Source organism: Puma concolor, chromosome C1 (assembly GCF_028749965.1).
Source record: "Puma concolor isolate L17-30 chromosome C1, mPumCon1.1.hap2, whole genome shotgun sequence".
NCBI classification, from domain to species: domain Eukaryota; kingdom Metazoa; phylum Chordata; class Mammalia; order Carnivora; family Felidae; genus Puma; species Puma concolor.
In genome coordinates, this window is record NC_141674.1 from 148,567,830 (window position 1) to 148,591,128 (window position 23,299).

General features: G+C 42.6%; 1 protein-coding gene and 1 pseudogene across 2 annotated transcripts in view; one reads left to right on the forward strand and one right to left on the reverse strand.

The window, feature by feature from the left end:
* Nucleotides 1–10,692, reverse strand: part of ACVR1 (activin A receptor type 1) — a 142,055-nt gene extending 131,363 nt beyond the window's left edge. Inside the window, exon 1 of the mRNA XM_086718647.1 lies at nucleotides 10,225–10,692. The gene's annotated coding sequence lies outside the window, so the exon portion shown is untranslated. The remainder of the gene's footprint in view (nucleotides 1–10,224) is intronic.
* A 125-nt stretch (nucleotides 10,693–10,817) lies between these two features.
* Nucleotides 10,818–23,299, forward strand: part of LOC112848691 (mitochondrial carrier homolog 2-like) — a 57,161-nt pseudogene continuing 44,679 nt past the window's right edge. Inside the window, exons 1-2 of the transcript XR_015255239.1 lie at nucleotides 10,818–11,182; nucleotides 11,787–11,868. The product of XR_015255239.1 is annotated as a mitochondrial carrier homolog 2-like (transcript). The remainder of the gene's footprint in view (nucleotides 11,183–11,786; nucleotides 11,869–23,299) is intronic.

Sequence of the window (23,299 nt, forward strand, 5' to 3'; positions counted from 1 at the left end):
ACGGCAACCATTTCAAAAAGAAAACAAGTAAAATGTTTTACAGGTGCAATCTGACAGGACATAACTCTCAGGTGTAGTCAGTCCGGGGGGGCCACCAGTTTTCAAACCCTGCTTTACAGCAAGTGACTTTGGAACATACAGCCTAAGTTAAAGTTCAGATGTATGACTACAGACATTTTCCATCACCCGAGTCTCAGTTTCTCCTTCTGTAAAATGGGGTAATAAAAGTAGGTACCTTATAGTGTGGGTGTGAGCGATAAATGAGAGAATGCAAGTAAGGGGCCTGACCAGGGCCTCCGTTACAGATGTTCCGTTACAGTTGCTGTTTTAGGATCAAGTCAAAAATCGCTAGCCTGGCGTTCAACATAAACCTTCATTTGGCCCTAAGGCTTCCTTTCGAATCTTTCCTCTACATTGCTCATTTTAGTATACTCTACACAGCCACGTCACATCCTGAGGCTTTTGACTTCCAGGAGTTACCATACACAATCGGCAGAAAAAGTAAACAAATAATGTGGGGGAGGGGGTACAACAGAGCCGTTTAAATGGTACCCACCATTGGACTTAACTTTGACTGTGGAATCAGCACATAGCCAGACGTGAGTCGGCCACTCCTTCCAATTGTCTCAGGGCACGAGGCCTCTCTGAGAAGCTGCACCTCAAGGCAGTGAGTCTGAGTCTAGCGACGAAAACATGGGCAACTATGTTTTTATACAACTTGGCTCTTAAACAAAAGCCAACTACCTCGTACTTACTTGCCCCGTTCCCTGGTTTTGACAGGTTGCCTACTCCACCACCTATACATAGACAGATCTCTCTCAAAAGGATAACATCAAAGTGGTACCTTTTTCCAAGGCCAGCCAGTCACTTCCTCAAAGGTGTTGTGTGATCGTTATCCCTCTGTATCTTGTGACCAAGGTACATGGCCTTCTGCCGTTTATAGCTAGATGTGCAACTCTTCAATCCCTTCCTCAAGTGCAGCTGAAGATCTACTTTATTTTACTGTACTCTCCATGCCCAGCCCCAAGGACAGGAAGACTTGACAAATGCTCAATAAAAGAAGAAGAAGAGGGGAAATGATGAAGGATGGGCAGCAAGGCAGGAAGATTTTAATAAGAACAATGAAAAAAAACGGTAAGGACAATGACAACAATGGTGACTGCAGCCACCAATTAAGCTCTTACATCTTTAAATGCAAAGAAAGAGTTGTCCCCTACTAACCTTGTTTTGTGTTTGTGAACAATAACTGTATCGGGTGATCTTCTCTACCTCTCTCCCATCCTTTTGGTACAGGTGACCTAAAAAGGGACTCCCAATGTCCCCTTATTACTGAGAGTCACCATCCCATTCAAATATAATCTTAGCAAACAGGGAGCTAAGTGGCTCCTGCCACCAGCTTAAATTAATTAGCCCCACCTTTGATGCTAATTAGGATCAAGATGATGATACCCTCTTGGAGCTGGTCCAAAGCACATATTAGTCACTTTAATCTGATGTGGAGAAACACGAAAAGACCCCTACACAGAGAAAAGAACAATGGCTCGGGGGGAATGGTGGGAGAGCAGAAGGGCCCAGGCCATCTGTAGAATAACTGAGACTCATACAAAAAGAAAAACAAAATTCTCATCCTGGTTAGCAAATGTCCAACAAACAAATTAAGGCTGATTTCCACAATATCTAGAAGGTTTTTGTTTTTGTTTTTGTTTTGTTCCCAAACTCCTGGCTAAAATCCATCAGCAAGTTGTGAAATCAATTTAGTCAATAAAGATCAGAATTTTTTTTACGTTTATTTATTTATTTTGAGAGCATGAGAAGGCGTAAGTTGGGGAGGGGCAGAGAGAGAGGAGAGAGAAAAAGAATCCCAAGCAGGCTCTACTCCGTCAGCACAGAGCCCAATGTGGGGCTTGAACGCACAAACTGTGAGATCATGACCTAAGCCAAAGTCGCTGCTTAATGGACAGAGTCACCCAGGCACCCCAAGACCAGATTTTTTTTTTTATAAAAATTGACCAGGGGCGCCTGGGTGGCGCAGTCAGTTAAGCGTCCGACTTCAGCCAGGTCACGATCTCGCGGTCCATGAGTTCGAGCCCCGCGTCGGGCTCTGGGCTGATGGCTCAGAGCCTGGAGCCTGTTTCCGATTCTGTGTCTCCCTCTCTCTCTGCCCCTCCCCCGTTCATGCTCTGTCTCTCTCTGTCCCAAAAATAAATAAACGTTTAAAAAAAAAAAAAAATTGACCAGAGGGATGCCTGGGTGGCTCAGACAGTTGGGTGTCAGACTTCAGCTCAGGTCGTGATCTCATGGTTTGTGAGTTTGAACCCCACATAAAGCTCTCTGCTGTCAGCTCAGAGCCCACTTCAGATCCTCTGTCCCCCTCTCTCTGCCCTTCCCCCAGGTTCTCTCACACTCTCTCTCAAAAATAAACATAAAAAAACTGACTAGAAATTAGGAAGCCCTACTGTATTGTTTTTTTTTTAACGTTTATTTATTATTGAGAGACAGAGAGAGACAGAGCATGAGCAGGAGAGGGAGACACAGAATATGAAGCAGGCTCCAGGCTCCGAGCTGTCAGCACAGAGCCTGACGTGGGGCTCGAACTCACAAACTGCAAGATCATGACCTAAGCTGAAGTCGGACGCCTAACCAACTGAGCCACTCAGGTGCCCCACTACTGTACTGTTTTATAAAAAATATAATTCAGGGGCGCCTGGGTGGCGCAGTCGGTTGAGCGTCCGACTTCAGCCAGATCACGATCTCGCGGTCCGTGGGTTCGAGCCCCGCGTCGGGCTCTGGGCTGATGGCTAAGAGCCTGGAGCTTGTTTCCGATTCTGTGTCTCCCTCTCTCTCTGCCCCTCCCCCGTTCATGCTCTGTCTCTCTCTGTCCCAAAAATAAATAAACGTTGAAAAAAAAAAAAAAAACAAATCTATTAAAAAATATAATTCAGCCTTATTTTTAATATGCATGTGTGTATGTGTGTGTACTCAGTCATGATGTAAAAAATGTATTGCTGAGAGTAGAAAATGTTTTCAAAACACTGAAATAGAACATTTATGTTCATATAATCTCCAGGGATTGAAACTTTCCATTTTTTACTAGGCCATACTCATAAAATAAGAGAATATTGGTTCTTGCCACCTGTTGCACACAATAGTTCAGTTCTTCCAAGTTCAAAACACATTTAAGAAAATATCACTGGGTTGGGGCGCCTGGGTGGCTCAGTCGGTTAAGCGTCCGACTTCAGCCAGGTCACGATCTTGCGGTCCGGGAGTTCGAGCCCCGCGTCAGGCTCTGGGCTGATGGCTCAGAGCCTGGAGCCTGCTTCCGATTCTGTGTCTCCCTCTCTCTCTGCCCCTCCCCCGTTCATGCTCTGTCTCTCTCTGTCTCAAAAATAAATAAACGTTAAAAAAAAAAAAAAGAAAATATCACTGGGCACACTTCTCCTTACCATGTTCTTTATTCTCAAAAGGAAGGTAAATGTAACTCTAGATAACCACCTACACTTTTTCTTCCTACTGGATGTTCCTATGTATACTTCTTCCTTGTGTAAGTCCCTGACATCAAGTTACAAGCCCCACAGCTCCAGCTTTCTTAGTGGTATTTACTTATAAGTATTAACCTATAACATAAGGAAAATGATCAGTCAAGCACATTATGTTTTCACCAAGAGCATAATGTCATTCATCAACAGCTTCAATTCCGAACTTGGTTGAAAATATCACCTCATGCTGTTTTGAAGGGACACATGCACCCCAATGTTTATAGCAGCACTATCAACAATAGCCAAAGTATGGAAAGAGCCCAAATGTCCATCGATGGATGAATGGATAAAGAAGTGGTATATATATACAATGGAGTATTACTCGGCAATCAAAAAGAATGAAATCTTACCATGTGCAACTACGTGGATGGAACTGGAGGGTATTATGCTAAGCGAAATTAGTCAGAGAAAGACAAATATCATACGACTTCACTCATATGAGGAATTTAAGATACAAAATAGATGAACACAGGGAAGGGATGCAAAAATTATATAAAAACGGAGGAGGACAAAACAGAAGAGACTCATAAATATGGAGAACAAACTGAGGGTTACGGGAGGGGTTGTGGGAGGGGGGATGGGCTAAATGGGTAAGGGCACTAAGGAATCTACTCCTGAAATCACTGTTGCACTATATGCTAACTAATTTGGATGTAAATTTTTAAAAAATTAAAGACAGTTAAAAAAAAAAAAAAAAGAAACATCACCTCAACTCATCCCCTCTACACCTGAATGCTTTTCCTCAAGTTCTTTTCATTGCACATCTTTCTCAGTACCCACTGTCTTCAAACTCCAAGTACCATCCCACATCTAATATCCAGCTTTGCCTAAGACTACCCCTATGTTCGTTTATCCCCTCTGTATATTTCCTATCAAACTCAAGGTTATTTTTAGAGGTTCAATCAATAATTCTTTCATAATTGCCTAAAAAGGAAAAATAAAAACTAGAGCACTCTTATTTTCTTTTGTTACAATTTTTTAAGTAAGCTCTACAGCCAATGTGGGGCTTGAACTCGTGACCCTGAGGATCAAGAGTAGCATGCTCTACTGACAGAGCCAGCCAGGTGCCCCAGAACCATCTTATTTTCAATGTCATCCATGCTGCATGGAGGCTAGCAAAGACCCATCCCGGCTTTCAAAGATGAGCAAGGCACCCCGCTATCAAGTATTCAAGCAGAAAAGGTCTACATGGCACGCCCACTCAAATCAGCCCTTAAAACCTATCAAAAGAGAAGTTCACTCTGAATTCCATCTATCGTCCAAAGAGGTCGTCCACATTCCACCTCTCACAAGAGCACTGCCTACCACGCTGTTTTCACTGTCGACCGTTTGTGAATAGGCGCAACAGGAGAAAGTCAGTGAAGGAGTCAATTCATCCAAGAAAGTGAGTCCCAGCCATATACACAGGATTCCATGTTCTGTAGTATATTAAGCATGAGTTGAGATATTCTTCCAAAAAAAAAAAAAAAGGGTTTTTACCTTTAAATCCAAAACAACCTTAAAAAAAAAAGTTAGCATAAACTCAAATGATTCACTAAGTTACAGTATTTCCTAAACTCATCCTTAAGGACCTCTGTGTCTTACCAGAGGTCATCTTCTCTCAGGCTGTCCCCCTGAGTGCTGGGCTTGTCTGCTTCTCTAATACGCAATCATCCATTTAGTCTCTCAACAAGTAAAAAAACGGTTTACTGACTGTGTGGTCTGGACCAGGCATTTGTGTTAGGTGCAAAACATATACAAAAGATGAGTAAGACACAGTCCTTGCCCTCAAAGAGCTCAGTGAAAGAATTTTGAAAGGTTTTAAACTGGGAAGAACAATGAATTGTGTCCAACAAATAAATGGAGGAATGAATAACTTGAAGTCCTTGCCCTCAAAAATATCAATCAAGTCCCAGGATGAGTAGTAAAGATGATAAAATGCTAGGAAAATGTCAAAACACAAAATCCAGGAAGCATTCCTGTAATGAGAGTACTCTGAGCCCCGAAGGATTTGGCTGTCCCCAAAAGTGTGGGGGGGGGGGGAAGGGCAATGCAAAGGGACAGACTCCAAGGCTTGGCCTTATGATGAGAAAGAGCAGAACCTATCAGGACACCTATGCTAGAGGGGACCCTGTAAACTTGCTCATCATCCAAAAAAACAAATTCAACCTACTGCATGAACCTCCATAAAATTTGGAAAAACTAAAATTCAGTGTCACTTTCCTGGTCACAGAAATAAAGGCCAAGTACCCAGAGCAAACAATGAAGCAACCCGAATGGGCAAAGTGGAATGTTGGTCAGAGGCTGAAACCCAAAAATCAAACAACTGAGTAGTGGCTCTGAAAAACAAAACTCTCATGGATCACAGAAGAGGCTTTAGACATAAAAACAAGCTCAGATTTCCCCAAATGCATATAAGAGCACAGGAATATTATTTGACTCTACAGTTTGAATATTGGGGATGGGAAAGTATCGGTTTTAACTTCAAAAAGGAATCTGCTAGGTCTCGTTAGTTCATTTGGGGAACATAAGGTCAAGCAAAACTACCTCCCATCGGAACCAAAGGCCATGATTTGCCAACCACACCATCCTGATGAAGCTCTTTCAAAAGGAATCTTTTATTTGAATGCCCTTTCCAACAGACAAATCCCACTTTGGAACTTCTGATTCTTAAACTAGCCCGGCAAGCAAGAGCAGTCTATGGCCAACTGCTGAAAAAGAAGAGGTAAACCTTCCACTTGGTCCTTCTGAGAGTTGAAATTGGCCACAGAAAGAAACACAAAGTTCTCACTCCAAGAGATCAAAGAAGGCATTTTGTACCAGGAAACCAAATTCAAATTCTCATTTCCAGGAATAAAGCCGCAGTGCCCAATACTTGCTTGGGAAAATAAAACAAGAGACTATGTGGACTCCAATTAAAATCTCTGATGGCTTTATTTCCCAGCCTCACCAGTTTAATGCTGTTAACATTTTACCCAGGCTTTGCTTTAACTTAAACACCAGCTTCCCATTCGGAATGGCCATACTTACCCACTGGGTAAAAAGGAAAGCGTTGTTAACACTTCATGACAGCATTTTTTGTCCCATCCTGAGCACTAGATGTAGGCGACAAGGTGAGGCTGACAAGTGCCAGCTTCAGCTAAGCCCAAGTCTCCCATAACCACAGTCAAGAGAAACCATGCTGCAGCCCATGCTATTATTTTAGTCACAATATTGAAATGCATGTGGCAGCAGAATAGAGAAGAGGGGACATACCGCAATCTCATTCAGGTATGACAACAATCAGCTTGCTTTAAAATTATCACCTGGGGTCTCACCAATCGGCCAACAGATTTGCATGCCTACTTCATTCACACAAGCACCAAGCTAAGTCTGTAGTCAGAATAGTGTGGTGAAATATTCCCCAAGTAATCATTATGTTAATAGTCATGTGTTTAATTTTATCTTTTTACAAAACAAAAATATGTATTATGTATGCAGGCTATAAAGTCTAAAAATAAAATCAGCACCTTTGAACCCACCGCTCAACCCAAAAACCAGAATGTCACCCACGCTCTATCATCTACCTACCTCCTCCACCCTGATCCCCAGGTTCTTGCAAAACACACACACACACACACACACACACACACACACACACACACACACACGCATGCACACACGCAAACACACACCAGGTAATCACTGTCCTGTATTTGGGGTTTTAGTTTAAGTATAAGTGCATCTTTATGTCCTATTACCAAAAAGTGAGTTGGCTTTCCAAATATGGCAGTGAAATAGTGCTTCCTCTTAAAAGATGATATCTTTTAGGTTTTTTTTTTTTTAAGGTCAATCACTGCTTTAAAGAAAAATACTAAATGATTGATAGACTGAAACTTAGCCATGGTAAACTCATGAAGACAGTGTATGAGTCAGTGAAATTTGGCAAACACTGGCAAAAGTGCCCAAGCACATGGGTTCCAGAGTCTCACAAACTCCTGGTTCAAATCCCCAGTCCACTACTGACCAGCTCTACAATGAGGGCAACTCGCTCAATCTTGAGAAGCCTCAATTTCTTACCATAAACGCCTGAAATAATGATAAAAACATATGGTTGTTGTGAGCATGTAATGAAAAATGCATGTAAGGAGCTGAGCATGGTACCTCACACATGTCCAGAGCTCACCGTCATATCTGTCATTAAATTCACTCAAAACCTATCAGTGGGTTTTGCTACCATTAATAGTTTCCTTCTCTCCAATTTCTACCAAGTTGTGCATTAGATCTCTTCACATAAAAATAAAACAAGGTGCAGGGATCCAAGAGAAGAACATGCACAGAGGACAGTTCCCAGTCCTCGCTCCTCTTTGTCTAAAGTACTTTTGACACACACACACACACACACACACACACACACACACACACACGTTGATCCCATTTTTACCTCATGACCTTGAATCACAGGATCATTTTTCAAATGCATTTCTGCCCTGTCCCTTCCTCCCCCAGAAGGCTGGACTACTTGATCTAACCTTACCTAGAAGTTTATCATGATCACCACAGTATTAGTTCAGGGAAATCTAGAATAAGATAGAGGCATCGTCTCTATCTACCGATTCAATCACTGTTAGCTGTTCCATGGACACATGCAGAAAATTTAGTAAATCACTACTTTGAAAAAAAAAATCATTACAATGCTATTAATGGCATTAAGTTCCCCACTTCTGAAATTAATTACATTCCCAAATAAGGCATACTCCTCGATCTCTACTTGGCATCTTTAATATTCTTTTAAATTACTTAGAGATAACAAGAAACTTACTCAGATTCAAATAATCACTCTCTTCCAAGGTACAAAAGTTGTAAAACTACTACCCAAATCAAATTTTATTCAAAACCACTCTCACCGTTTCACGTAAAATTCGCCCAAACCACCAGAAAATGAGCATGAACCCCATCCATACCCATTCCAGCCCTTGATTTTTGCCAGCTATCCAGAATTTATTGCAACCTCATTCACCACCTTTGAGTGTTTGCATGAGAGGTGACAGTAGCAATGCTATTACCCACCACACAATTCCATCAATTTAAGGCCTGCACTTTTCAGCTTCAAAAGACTTCCGTTTTGTTTTTGGTTTTTGTTCCAGGCCAGAAAACAAAAAACAACTAAATCACAAAAAACGGGATTTGGTCTTAGAAGCCAGATGGTCCAAGTCCCGTCCAGGCCTTAAGATAACTTCCTGACCCACGTCCCCATCAGTGAAATAGGTGAGGTCCATATTTCACACTTAGGCATACTGTAAAGCTGGATGGCCAGACCAGTGCCTGAGGTCAGCACAAGTCTAATGTCTGCTGGCTGCCCAAGCCCGGGCCCCTGGCCAGCCACCCAGCTCCAGAGACAAGTGCCAAGACATACTATAGTGTTTCCATTTAAGGCCTGCCACTTGGATCAGCCCATCTCTGAAATTTCTTAACACCACCTTTCCAGGAAGAATTTTTTTGGGGGAAAAGGGAGGTGGTGTCTATTTTTTGCCACCGCCTTCCCTTGGGCTGTCAGAGCAGTCTGCATCTCTGGGACAGGATTCTTTAAAACCACTGGGTTATATCTAAGTCACAATTAGAGGGCCTCTTTTCAAAAATATACAAACTATGTATGAGATCAGTCCTTTTTCTCATCACGTAACTCCCATCTCACACACACACACACACACACACACACACACACCTCAAAAAAGAAAGAAAAGAAACACCAATAAAATGAACAAATCCACTGATTACTTTACTACCTCTCTTTAAAAGCCAAATTAAGCACAACTTTTAAACCAAGACTTTTCTTCTGCTACTAAGTGGAATGTTTTCTTCCCTAAGTAGTTTCCTCTACAGCGTTTCTCCCATGCAAGGAGCGTTCAAAACTCCAGGGAAATGAGGGGAGGAGGGGAGACATGTCTGGCGCAAACTGGACAGACCTAAGCCAGCCTAGAACCCGAAGGAAGTTAGTGAATCCAGCGGCCCCAGAGGCCCCACATCTCTCCCCAGCGCGCCCAAGGTTCTAGCCTCACTGTTTTGGTTACAGTGTTGAAGGAAGGGTTTTAAACTTGGCAAAGTACCGTGCAACATCTGTAACCACATTTGCCTTCTGGGGATCGGGAGATGAATCCCACATTCCTGGCTTTGAAGCTTTTTGAAACTGCAGCTAGGAAGAACGGAGGGCGGGAGGGAGTTGAGCAGAGTTTATTGGCTGTCTCTCCAGCAGAAAATTCCTCTTGGAAGAGACGGATATTTTGAGGGTGGGGGTGATTAGTCCATCCCTTCACTCCGTACCAAGCTCAGCTGGGAAGGTGAGCCCGTGGCCAGGCGGCCAGATCGATTTACAAGTCAGCGGCGCACACCCTGAAGGAGTTCACTACACACACACACACACACACACACACACACACACACACACACAGAGGCACACGCGCACACTCCGCAAACCAGAGACCCCCCACTCCATGCCTCTGTCCTCTCCCATATCCCACCAGCAGTTCAGGCCCAAAGCAAGACAGTTTTGTTCCGCGGCTGCTTCCCCCACCGAGAGTGGATGAAGCTTGGGGGAGAAAGGAATGAAAGCGAGGGGGAGGCACCGCAGACGCCCACCCTCCCACCCCCAATCCCAGCCTCTTCTCCAGCCAGGCTCCCTCCTCCCACGGTCCTCCCGGGTCCCGCGGCGCGGCCGGCGACCTGCCCTCACCTCTGGTCCCGCCGCGGCCGGGGCTGAGCCGCGGGAGGCGGAGTGCGAGCCAGCCGGGCGCTGCAGGTCGGCGCGGAGCGGCGCGGCGCGGCGCGGGGCGGGGCGGGGCGGTGCAGCCGGCGAGAGAGCCCGGAACTCTGCGGGGCCGAGGGCCGGCGGCCGGCCCCGAGCGGCGGCCGCGGCGGCTGCAGCCGGGCGGTGCGTGCGGCCACGGGCTCCCCAGCCCTCGGGCCGGCGCGGCTGGCCGAGGAGCAGCCTGGCAGCGGCGGCGACGGCAGCGGCAGCCACCCGGGGAAAAGAGCCGGGGGAGGGAGGGGAGGCGGGGTGAAGAGGAGGAGGAGGAGGAGGAGGAGGAGGAGGAGGAGGAGGAAGGGGAGGAGGGCGGGCGGAATAAACTTCCCGAGGCGCAGCGGCACGGGCTTGGAGGGCGGCCGCGGGCGGGGCGGGCGGCCCGGGGGGTAGGCTCGCCCGAGGGGCGGCGGGGGAGACGGTCACTGAGAGTAGAAAAGTTCCCCCGGCGCGGAGGGGGAGGCTGCGGCGGCGGCGGCGGCTGCAAAGAGCAGGAGCCGGAGCGGGAGGAGCGGGAGGAGGAGGAGAAGGAAGTGGCTGCGGAGCGCTCGGCCAATGAGTGTCTGGAGCTGTGATTAACCAGGCAGCAACACATCATTTCCTCCCGGCGCGGATCCAGGGAGCCGGGAGGGAGAGGGAAGGCGGCGGGGCGGGGCCGTCCCCGCGCCCCCTGCAGGCGCCCGGCCGGGGGCGAGCCCGCCGAGCCCCGCCGAGCCTGGCCTGGCCGCCCCCGGCGCGCCTGGCGCGGTCTGGCGGGCCCGGAGGAGGCTGCGAGCGCTGCCGCCCGCGGGGCTTCTCAGAGGCGGGGCGGCGGCGGGGCAGGCCCGAGCCGGGCTCCCGCGGCCGGGGTGGGAGGAGGAGAGGCCGCGCGGCGCGGGTGAGTGCCCAGGTAGGCGCGGGCGGGGCCGTCTGGACAGCTCCCGGGGGCGCGAGGGGCGGGAGGGCTGCCTCCCGGGCCCCTCGACTGCGGGCGGCGCCCGGCTGGGGTCCTGCAGGTCAGAGAGAAGCCTCAGTGTTCTCATCCAGGCCATTTCTGACCTGCCTTCAAATCCCCTTCCACTTTGCTCATTTCCTTGCAAGGTCTGGGGTTATGCAAGAGCTTACCATTTTTGCAGTCGGCCTCCTTACCGATAAAACTAAGGGGGGAGAGGGGGAGGAGGGAGCGTGCGGGGGAGGGGGCTTCTGCAGTCATCTAGCCCTGTCCTAGGCGCCAGGGGAGCTTACTGTGGAAAGGAAGGAACATTCCCCGCCGCAGAGAGGCTGACAACCTCGGTCCTTAGATACACAAAAACACTCCAGTGTTCTAATATTATCCAGAGCATCAAAAAGGCATGCGAGGATCAAATTTTGCATGGTGCCTGCTGAGTGTAAGGAAAGCACCAAGCCATTTCCTCTGCCCTCTGGAAGCTTATAATGTACAGTCCTATCACAAAGCAAAATAAAAGCATGAAACCAATAAATGGGGATACCATAAAGTATTTTTATCTCTACAGGTTCATTCATGCAGCAGGCATTTATTGGGTGACTGCAGTACTGCAAAGGTTGCAAAGGAAATGGAAGATCTGGTCCCTGCAGGTCAGTTTACAATCCAATTAGGAACGCAAGGCATATATACGTGAAACATCTAGAAAATCATACCCAGGTATTATTACATAAGCAAAAAGATGTAGGAAAGGGGGGGCATTTTTTCATAAAGGGAAAGACAATACCTGTATGCCTGGTGAGAATCAGGAGTGGAAATTCCAGGTCAATCAAGCAAAAGTGCCTATATGCATACCTACTCTGTAGAACATTAGAACAGGGACCTCTGTGTCACTTAACTGAAGCTCTGCCATTTATAAACTGTGTGACCTTGGGCATGTATTTAACCTCTATGAAGGGAATAAAGCCTGTTTCCAGGTTTGTTGTGTGATTCAAATGAAATTACACTTACATAAAAGCTTCTCAAGGTGCTGTGTGAATGTTCCTCAACTGGGTACGTTTCTGGAGCTCTCATTTTACTGGCCTCTTCTTGGTGGCCTTTGTAGTCTCCCATAGGCTGTAAGCTCCATGAGGGCAGGGGCCAGGTTTGGTGGTGTTCACTGTGTATCATCATCATGCCTAGCAGAGTGGCACATGTGGGTGTCCAGCAAAAGTTTGCTGAATAAGTGAATAAATGAACTAATGAATCCTGCTATGCTTTTAACTGTTCATTTTATGTGTTCCTTCAGTAGTGGTCTTGTGTGACTGGCTCAATGCAAAACCCTCTAACTCGACATTCCTGTGACTAACTTGTATTCCAGGAGACTATCTGGGAGGATTCAAGGTAGTTCTTGTGGCCTTGTAACAATAAATTGATGATTGCACATGTGTGTACATGTGCATGTGTGTGTGTGAAGCAGGAGGATAGATACGCAAGGGTATAGCCCGTCACACAAGCCCTAGCCACACAAGGATACAGCCCAGATACAGTCCTTTGCCTTTGGATACCTTAATCCAGAGTTGCTCAACCTAGGTACTATTGACATCTTTGGCTGGATAATTGCTGTGGGGTGTGTCCTGTGCATTGTAAAATGTTTTGCAGCATCCTTGACCTCTATCCATTAGATGCAAAGAGGATGCCTTCTCTCCACAGCTGTGACATAGTTTTTACTTTTTTGGTTAATGTTTATTTATTTTTGAGAGAGAGAGACAGAGCAGGTGCAGGGGAGGGGCAGAGAGAGAGGGAGACACAGAATCCGAAGCAAGCTCCAGGGTCTGAGCTGTCAGCCCAGAGCCCAACATGGGGCTTGAACTCACAAACCATGATATCATGACCTGAGCTGAAGCCGGACACTTATCTGACTGAGCCACCCAGGCGCCACCTCCCCACTGTTTAACATTTAATTAAACATGCCTCCAGACATTGCTAAATGTCCCCTGGAAGCAAAATTGCCCCTGATTGGGAACTAGTGCCTTACCCCAACATCTAATCCGTTGATTTAACTCTGGTGGAGAAATCACACAAGTAAAGTAACTTGAAAGAAATACATCTTCTGTTATTCCAAGATTCTTAGATCTCTTCCATCATATGTTTCAAGGAGCACGACTCTTGTTAATTAATTGCCTGCTGCATTGTGAATTGGCATCTCTTCTGTTTTCTGCATATCCTCCTCCTTTACACCCAGATCAACATGTTCATTTCTAAAAGTCAACAGCTTTCAAAAACTATTAGGAAACAGAGTCTTGAGCAACCTAAGAGTCCTATATAATATTTTCCTATAAAATCTGGAGAATTTGTTCCATAAAATTTTGCAGCAAGTGTCCCTGTTACAATTAAGCTCTTGGACTTACCGCACAGCGTCTCTGCACTCAGATTGTAAGTGATATAGAATATAAATTGTGATATTTAGAAATTTTTTCATTTAAAATATATAAGTAACTACTTTGAGTGATTTTTCTTTCATCCTGAAGCCATTTCTCTTTGGTACCGAAATAGTTCTCCTTTCATAGTGGTATAGAGAACGTGGTTTATTAAAACCTATAAAGCAAATATCAGCTTAGTTGTACATATCAGCTTCCAGAAGCAAGTTCTTTAGAATGTTTGGATGTTTAGAGCTGGTGTTGTTGTTGAAAATCCTGATGGGCTGATAAGCTGCTGTTTAGTTTCTAAAGATTTCTTGAAATAAAAAATAAAGACTAATGGTTGAAGAAATGAACTAATTCTGATAAGTCTGTTCACTCAGTATGGGCATGTAGAACCAACAACAACAACAACAACAACAACAAAAAACCCTGTTCCTAGCACACATCAGCACTGTGTTTACAAGGTGAGCAGACATTTTTGTTCAGCAAGACAATATCATCTGTCTCATTAAATAAAGTTATTTGAAACATTGGTTTTATAGCTTTGTTCGTATTTCATTTTGGTTTTACAGTTCTGTAATGGTTATAAGCATATGGAGATTAGTTCACATCCAGTTTAGTGATTATTCACACTTAAGTTGAGCATTGAAGACAAGGTAGGCATCCAAACTGCTTAAAAAGAGGGCAGACTTTGAGGGTTGGATGTGGCTTATGGGAAAGCAATTTCTGTTTTGTTAGACTGGAAGTGGGACTCCTACTCCAGGGATCTCCGAGTTTTCTGTAAAATCCATGGAATTTGTGGTTTTGCTTCAGTTGATGATATTTTTAAAAGAAATTAATATCATGTTAATATGATGCATATTCTGGGTCATATGAATATCATGTAGCCATGATCCCACTACCCGTTTTTTGCCATGTACCTATAAGAATATGTAGTTTATCGAAACGATGCGTTTATAAATATAATTTAAGACGTCACTGAAGGTCTGTGGAGATTGTTTTCTTTTTAAAGGTGTCCTTTATAGGACTCAAATTATGAGAAACCGTGACCCAGCTGCGTCATAACTCTCCTTGGAAAATGATGAATTTATTGAATGACAATGATATGGAATTTATTCCTAATCCTAAGGCCCATAAGAAACCATTATTGCTTTCCAAAGATGGAAGTAACTGGATCAGAACAGTAGGGGGATAGAAGGGAAAATCATAACCTGTTGGGGTCACTAGAAATCGTATCAGTCGTGGCACCCTTTCTCCAAAAGGTAAACATTTAACCAGTCAGGACAGACACTTGTTTATCTTCCAGTTAAACTTTCCCAGGTGTATGAATGACTCATTAATTGTTCATTTCATACAAGACCTTTTTGGCCACCCACCCTATTCAGGGAACTGTGTTTGCCGCTCAGGGAGTCCTCAAGCTGCCTACAGCTGCTTCCCACTGGGAAAGTTAATCCAGACACTCTGAGCACAGCAGGTTACATGCAAACTAGCAGACAACTATGGGCTGACCATGTGATAAAAGAGGCATTACAAAACCATTGCAGAAAGGAAAGATTATTCATTCAGCAGTGTTGAGGCACCAGGAAAGTAAACTGTTAGTGCTCCCTCTCACACCATTCCTGAAAATATGTCCAGAGGGAATAAGAATTAACTATTTTTTTTAACTGTAAGTTAACTCAAAGCAAATATAGGTAGATGCGCATCTTCGGATGGGAAAAGGACTTTGTACGTAAAAGCTATAAATAAGATTGGCTGACTTGACTTTGTCTCCCATCCAAGTACTAAGTACTAACCAGACCCGACCCTGCTTAGCTTCTGAGATCAGGTGAGATCAGGCACGTTCAGGGTGGTATGGCCGTAGACTGGTTGACTTGACTTTGTAAAAATTTTTCCCTAAATTTTTTCTTAGGAAACAAATAAAAGGAGGGGAAAAGCCAAGTAGTAAAGCTACCTACAACCTATACTCAAAGGGTTAAAATCTTTAATATATTAAAAAAAAACAAACTTATGAATCAACAAAATGCACCCTTTAATAGAAAGCTGGTCAGATGTTATGAATAGACAAAAACAAAATTATTATGTGTGAATATTAGGGAAAAAGTTTAAAGATTCAAGGAAAGATAATATAAACAAAACTGAGATAAAATATTCCAGATAATTTTTCAGCAAATGAACATATTCCCTATTGGTAAGACTGACTTTATAAAGGATGCTCAGTTGTTGCAGAGAAAGTAAACTGGAAAACAATTTCTTGAAGATAATTAGTAGGTGATATGTATCAAACCCCTTAAACATATTTCTACCCTCTGACACTTTAATCCCATGTCAGGAACTTATGCTATGAAAATAATCATCAATCACTCAAAGATTTGTATAAAATGATGATCATCTACTAATTTTGGAAATGCCAACAATAAAGCGCAAACTGAAAAAAATGGATGATAAAGGTTATATTTTGGTTCCATAATCCTTATAAACACATGAATCTCTCATGTTCACATATCCTTAAAGGTGAAAAACTAGAGGAAAATATTCCATGATGTACAGTAACTATCTTTGCATCATGGATATGTTTGACTTTTATGTTCTTTACACAGGTCTATGGGTTCCACCCTCTCTATAACATATTACTTTTATAAGCAGAAATTAAAAAAAAAAACAAAACACATTATAAAAGGAGAAATGCAGGGTGCCTGACTGCTCAGTCAATAGAGCATGAGACTCTTGATAGTTCAAGCCCCACTTGGGCCTAGAGCTTACTGAAAAATTAATTCATTAATTAATTAAAATAAAAGTGGAAATGCACATATTTTAAAAGAGTCTGGCAATCATGGAACAAAACCTAACTGGTGAAAGTTACATATGAATTTATACTTGCGAAGTGGGAGGTAGGGTGTAGAGAATGGAATTCAAATTTGGCATTTTCTGTGCTCTGCAGGAAGGTGCATTTCTTTCAGAAAATCATTTCCCGGAGGGCTCAGCCTTATCTCATCCTTTGCCTGCATCTCAGTCTGTGACCCATTTCCTTGTAACCTTGAGGGCTAGATGCTCATCAGGACTGTCCGTGGTCTTGCTCACATTCTGAAGCTGCTTGAGTTTCTAATTTACTTAACTACGGTTAATTTAGCTACGTGGCAGAGATGTGGATTTTAAAAGCTAGTCCTGTGGATGAATGCCCTCAGGACTATCAAATTAATTTCTTCCTCAAATTAAACAAATATATTTCAAATATAATTGTGTGGTTCTTGGTAGAATCCAACATCACAGAGGCTTTTCATTTTTAGGGAACATTCTTTTGCCTGATTGGTCCCTCTGAGCATTGGCATCATGAAGACATTTTCATGGATAAGAAATCAAATTAATTTTCCAAGTCCTAGTGTAGCCCCATTCTACCAATATCTAAAATCTAAAGGCTTCCTTTTTATTAACCTACTTTTGTTTAATGAAACTCCAGAGATCAGCTGCTAAGGTTAATTACATATAGCAGAGAACTAGCTATGTGACCTCAGGCAGATAACTTCAGACTGTAGAGGCTCACTTCTCCTCAGGTGCAAAGTAAGGGATGGGTTGCATTTTGGAGGTCTCTCTGTTTTGAAATTATACAACTTGAGTTGGAAGTCCTAAAGAAGCTTATTATCTGAAGTTGCGGATGCTGCACTTGACATTTCTGGGGGCGAAGAGCTTAAGACTTCCAGGAATTGACAGAAGCCAGGGTGATAGGAATCAAAGGACCACGTGGACAAACGGCCTTAGGACTGAGGCGGCCTGGCCCAGTCATGCAGGTCTCAGAAGAAATGTGCAAGGGAAGGGACTAAAAGGGGCTAAGCAAGGGACTGAGTGACAAGCTTGCTTAATTAACATCACTTATCATTACAACCAAGATATGTATGTTCTTCCATTAGCAAGATTTCCCAGATGATTATTTTGTTTAAAAAAGAAATACAAAATATGCATGTGTGCAAAAGGATATATTGTATAGTGAAAAATAAATTCCAGAACTACCAGCTTCTCAGCTAGCCACTTCCCTCCCCTCATGCCAGCTTCTCTATATCCTTATAGAAACGCGGTAGGCATATGAAACTATACCCATATTCCCATTTGCTTTAACAGGGATAGTAGCATGCCATACACTTGTCTATCCTTTGCTCCCGTATTTATCAATATAAAAGCATATCTTGATAAATACTTTGCTATTATAACAAAGCTATTATACCAAATTTCTGTTATTGTGCCCCCACGCAGGGAAGCAGAGACTCGTAGAATCTAAAATTGGAAGGAACGAAGATCTCATCTAGTCCCAGTTCTGTCTCTTACATATAAAAAAGTTTGTCCCTGCGGGGGACCTGGCTGGTTCAGTTGATAGAGCATTCACCTCTTCGTTCTTGATCTTGGGATCGTGAGTTCAAGCCCCACGTTGGGCATAGAACTTATATTTTAAAAAGGGGGTGGGCTCCTGGGTGGCTCAGTCTGTTAAGCATCAGACTCTTAGTTTCAGCTCAGGTCATGATCTCATGGTTTGTCAATTCAAGCCCCCCAGTCGGCTCTCATGTTGACCGTGCAGGACCTGCTTGGGATTCTGTCTCTCCATCTCTCTCTGATCCTCCCCCACTCATGCTCTCTCTCAAAATAAATTTAAAAAAGAAAAAGTTTGTTCCTGAAAAATCCTGTGATTCCTCAAGTTCTCATGGCTCCTTAAAGGAAGGCTGGAACTGGAACTTGGTTGTCCTAATCATCCTTTGGTTTGATTATACTTTTTGTTTGTAAAGTTATACATGTTATAATTAAAAATATTTTTCAAATGGTATGCATTGTATGATCTGATTTTCATTCTTTAAGGAAGTATGTATGATGCACAGAAAGGAGACTATAAGGCTATGCACCAAGATGCTGGCAGTAGCCATCTTGGGATGGTAGCAATACAAGGGATCTTTCACTTTTTATTTTTTACAGCAACTTCATTGAGATACAATTCACATACCATTCAGTTCACTCACTTAAAGTGTACAATTCAATGGTTTTTAGTATATTCACAGAGCTGTGCAAATATCACTACAATCAATTTTAAAACATTTTTATCACCCCCAAAAGAAACCCTATGTACACTTTTTACTCTTGTGTCGTATTTCCAAAACATTTTGCAGTGATTGTTATTTTTGTAATAAAAATAAATAAATCTATTAGAAAAAAATTAAAATAGGGGCGCCTGGGTGGCTCAGTCGGTTGACCGACTTCAGTTCAGGTCATGATCTCACAGTCCGTGAGTTCAAGCCCCGTGTCAGGCTCTGTGTTGACAGCTCGGAGCCTGGAGCCTGTTTCAGATTCTGTGTCTCCCTGTCTCTCTGCCCCTCCCCTGCTCATGCTCTGTGTCTCTCTGTCTCAAAAATAAATAAAGAAATAATTAAAAAAATTTTTTTTTTAAGTTTAAAAGAACAAAAAAAAGAAAAAAAATTAAAATAATGCCATATTCGCTATAAAAACCCAGAGAGAAAATACAGAAAAGTATTTCAAAGAAAGTAAAATTACTTAATTTTACTATTTCCAATATAAACAGATATATTTTGGATAATTTTCTTTTTATCTTTTCTGTGGATATACATTATTATATTATACATAAATACGCATTGTTTTCCTTGCTCTTCTTCATCATATTACGAACATTTTCCTAGGTTATTAGATATTCTCTGAGAGTATGATTTTTGGATTGATTTAAACCCCTGAAGGTATCATGTTTGACAGCATTGCATTGTTTTCTTAGGATAGTTTCCTAAAAGTAAGAATCTAGGTCATATTTCCAATTGCTAGGTGGTTTGAACTGTTTCCAGGGGCTTGTCCCACTCACCACACCCCTTACTGTCTCTGTTACGACCCTCTCTATTATACTTGCCAATTTGGAAATTTAAAAAAATTCTGTTTTCATTTGCACTTATTTGATTGCTAATGAGTTAGCACCTTGCTCATAAATACATCAACTGTATTTTTCCAATTTTCTTTTCAGTTAATGCCCTTTACCTATTGTTCCATTGGAATGTTAGCGTCATTTTTATTGATAAGAATATAGAGAGCTTTCCTTTTTCTTTCCTGCTGAGCACTGAGCACGTAGACATTCCAATCTATTAATAACTTCTAAAGATTAACTTGGTTTCCAGTCATTATTTCCCACATCTTTGCAGTGGGACTGGCTACCTTTCTTTAGGGGGACTCTACATTTCTAGCGTACTAAAGAGATTGCTAGGGATGAGGTAGGGACCAGTCTGTGAAGTTCCTTACATTTTGATAAAATGGTTGTTTGCCAATTTCATTCTAAAGCTCCCCAGAATATATTCACTACCAATAATATAAAAACGGCATTAATAAGCTTTGATTTTCCCAAGTAGCCATATAGGTTGTGTTCAACCAAATTCATCAGTCCCTATAAGGGATAATGACATCAATGCTGGATCAAACAGCACCAGGGTGTAGAAGATACACCTACATCTCACTTCACTTTTCTCTCCAACAAGCATGAGTGGTGACACCAATGAACAGTCTGAAGTTTAAGTCTAACTCAGTCCTCTTGATGCTCCAAACAGAGCGCTAAAGGTTATCAGACTCTCCAGTTTCTAACAGAGATCCTATCTGGAAGAAAGGAAGTAAACGTCTTACTCTTTAAACAGCTAAACAACGGGGCGCCTGGGTGGCGCAGTCGGTTAAGCGTCCGACTTCAGCCAGGTCACGATCTCGCAGTCTGTGGGTTCGAGCCCCGCGTCGGGCTCTGGGCTGATGGCTCAGAGCCTGGAGCCTGTTTCCGATTCTGTGTCTCCCTCTCTCTCTGCCCCTCCCCCGTTCATGCTCTGTCTCTCTCTGTCCCAAAAAAATTGGAAAAAAAAAAAATTAAAATAAATAAATAAATAAACAGCTAAACAGGGGCACCGGGGTGGCTCGGTAAGTGACCCACTCTTGATTTCACCTAATTTCAACTCAGGCTAGAATCTCATAGTTATGAGGTCGAGCTCAATGCAGAGGCTGCCTGGGATCTTCTCTCTCCCTCTTTCTCTCTGCACCTACCCCACACTTGCTTGCTCTCGCTCTCTCTCAAGACTAAATAAATAAAGTTAAAACTAAATAAATAAAAATAATAAATAGCTAAAGACGTCTGAATCGCTCGATAATGGAATGGACCTTGGAAAACAAGAAATACACAAACACCAAGGAAAAAGTGTTGATGAGAGTGATTATTCATGGATAGAAAATGGCCATATAATGTATTTGATTACAAAAAAAAGAGAGAGAGAGAGGAAAAAGGCAATTTATTGATCTGGGTGAACATACCACAACCTCATGTAGAGCTGAGATGAGCTTTTCATTTACCCAGGCTTACTCTGCTGCTGCTAAAGGTCGGGGTTTCCTGTTGACAAATCAAGTGTAGATTTGGTGACAAATTTGTTCTGTTCATCAGAAGTTCTTCCACTGTGAATTGTCTACTTCTTGGTTTTCACTGATATATCAGGCATCGATAAAATGTAATAACCAGAACATAGCCTTAATTTGATATTACTTGATTTTGAAAATCAAAATAGCTTTATATTTTGTTTTTATTTTTTTAATGTTTACTTATTTTTTAGAGAGAGTGAGAGAGAGAGACAGAACACGAGCAGGGGAGGGGCAGAGAGAGAGGGAGACACAGAATTTGAAGCAGGCTCCAGGCTCTGAGCTGTCAGCACAGACCCCGATGCAGGGCTCGAATTCACTAACCATGAGATGATGCCCTGAGCTGAAGTCAGATGCTCAACCAACTGAGCCACCCAGAAGCCCCTCAAAATGGCTTTATATTTTGACAGCCATCACTATTCAGTCTTTGAAATACAATGATGGGGTTTTCTATTTTGAAGAAAATTTAGAAATGATTTAATACAGCTTCCAGGTTTCTTTTTCCTTTTTTTAAGATTTCGTGATATGGGTGTTTCTTTTTAATGAAAATTTTCAAACAGAAAATAATCAGAATAAACAGAATAATCAGAAAGAGAAAAAATAGGATAATAAACCCCATATACCTAGCACCTGGGTGAGCAATGATCAAGATTAGCCTGCACACATTGCCCCCCACCTTAGCTTTTGCAAATTATTTGAAAGTAAACTTTAGCCACCATGGCATTCCATTCCTATGCATTTCAGCAAGCATGTCTAAAACATATGGACATTTTCTTACCCAGCCATAATGCCATTATCAAACCTAACAAAATTAATGATTACTTGGTACATTCAATTCCCAGTTGCGATTCTAATTGCATCGACTTTCTCAGAGAAGTCTTTTATCAGATCAGAATGCAGACAATGACTTTTTATCATTTGGCTGTTTGGCGTTTTATAAAGTCTCCTTTAATTTTGAGATCAATTCATCCTTCCATCCTCCCCCCAACTCCACTCCGTTTTGTTGGTAGTGGTGGTGGTGACGCCATCAATTTGTTGATAAGATCAGCTCAATGGGCTTCTCCATTTTACTTTCTGTTGAAGAGATTCAGGCTTAAATAATGAATCCCCCCAGAAGAGGTAGTGAATCAATACAGAGTGGAATCTCCTAATCCCATTCTATCACACCTTCCCCATATCCCATGTTGCTATCCCACAGTTTTACACCATCTCTGTCTTTAGCGTTCTGGTGGTTCAGAAAACATTAGAAACGTTTTTAAACTCTACTTCTGCCACGTTTGCTGACATTTAAAATCCCCAGTATTTTCCAAAAGTTAGTCAGGACTTAGAATTTGCAGCTTGCTTTTCCCTAAGGCCTGGCCCATTAAAGTTACTCTATAACTGTTGCTTTCTGAAAAAATGCCAAAACTAATTCAGAGACTCAGGTTGTCCAAAAAACAAAACAAAACAAAAAATCTCATAGTGGACCAATGAAAAGTGCTACTGCTTTCACTGGGAATGGGAAGCAAAACTACTCCAACAAAATCGCACAGACACACAGACCAAAAAGTAGACTCAAGCACTAAAGACGTAGAAAACCTCAAAAACAAATTGACTTACTATAGCCTATTTTCGTCAAGCAGGGATATATTTTTCTGTTGATGATACGATTAGGACGTGAAATAAAGTGTGGTCATCGACACTTTGTATGTTCCCAAGAAGCATGGAGGTAGAGGGGACATGGTGGAATTGAGAGCAGAAAAAAACTCCTCACTCATTTCTTACAGCCTCCAGAGAAGATGGAAAGAAAAAACAAAAACTTAAATCCATTTCAGCAGCTCTGGCTTTGTCCTTTTTAACAAGTCAACCAACAAATCATTTCTTTAAAGCCAGTTTTAGCTATTACAGACTTTTATTTGCATATGCTCCATGCATTCTTCCTGTGTTCTAGAATTCTGATTAGGAATTGTTGCTTTCAACCACCACAACTTCCTCACATAAAAATGAAAAATTCTTGGCTACATTTTCCCCTCCTTCCTTATTAGGCTGTTAAAACAGGGGTCACCTACCACTTTGTGGGGTTTGTTTATTTCAATCCTTAAATATATCTGAAGAGATTTTAAAATATTACTTGTTACAGTGGAATAGATTCTGCATGGTTGCTGCTGAGTCTTTTTTTTTTTTTTTTTAGAAAGAAGGAGGAAAAAAAACCACATTGTTTTGAAAAAACATGTTTTTAAAATAATTTTATAGATTGCAGATTTTGTAAATGATCATGTTAATTGTTGGAAGGGGG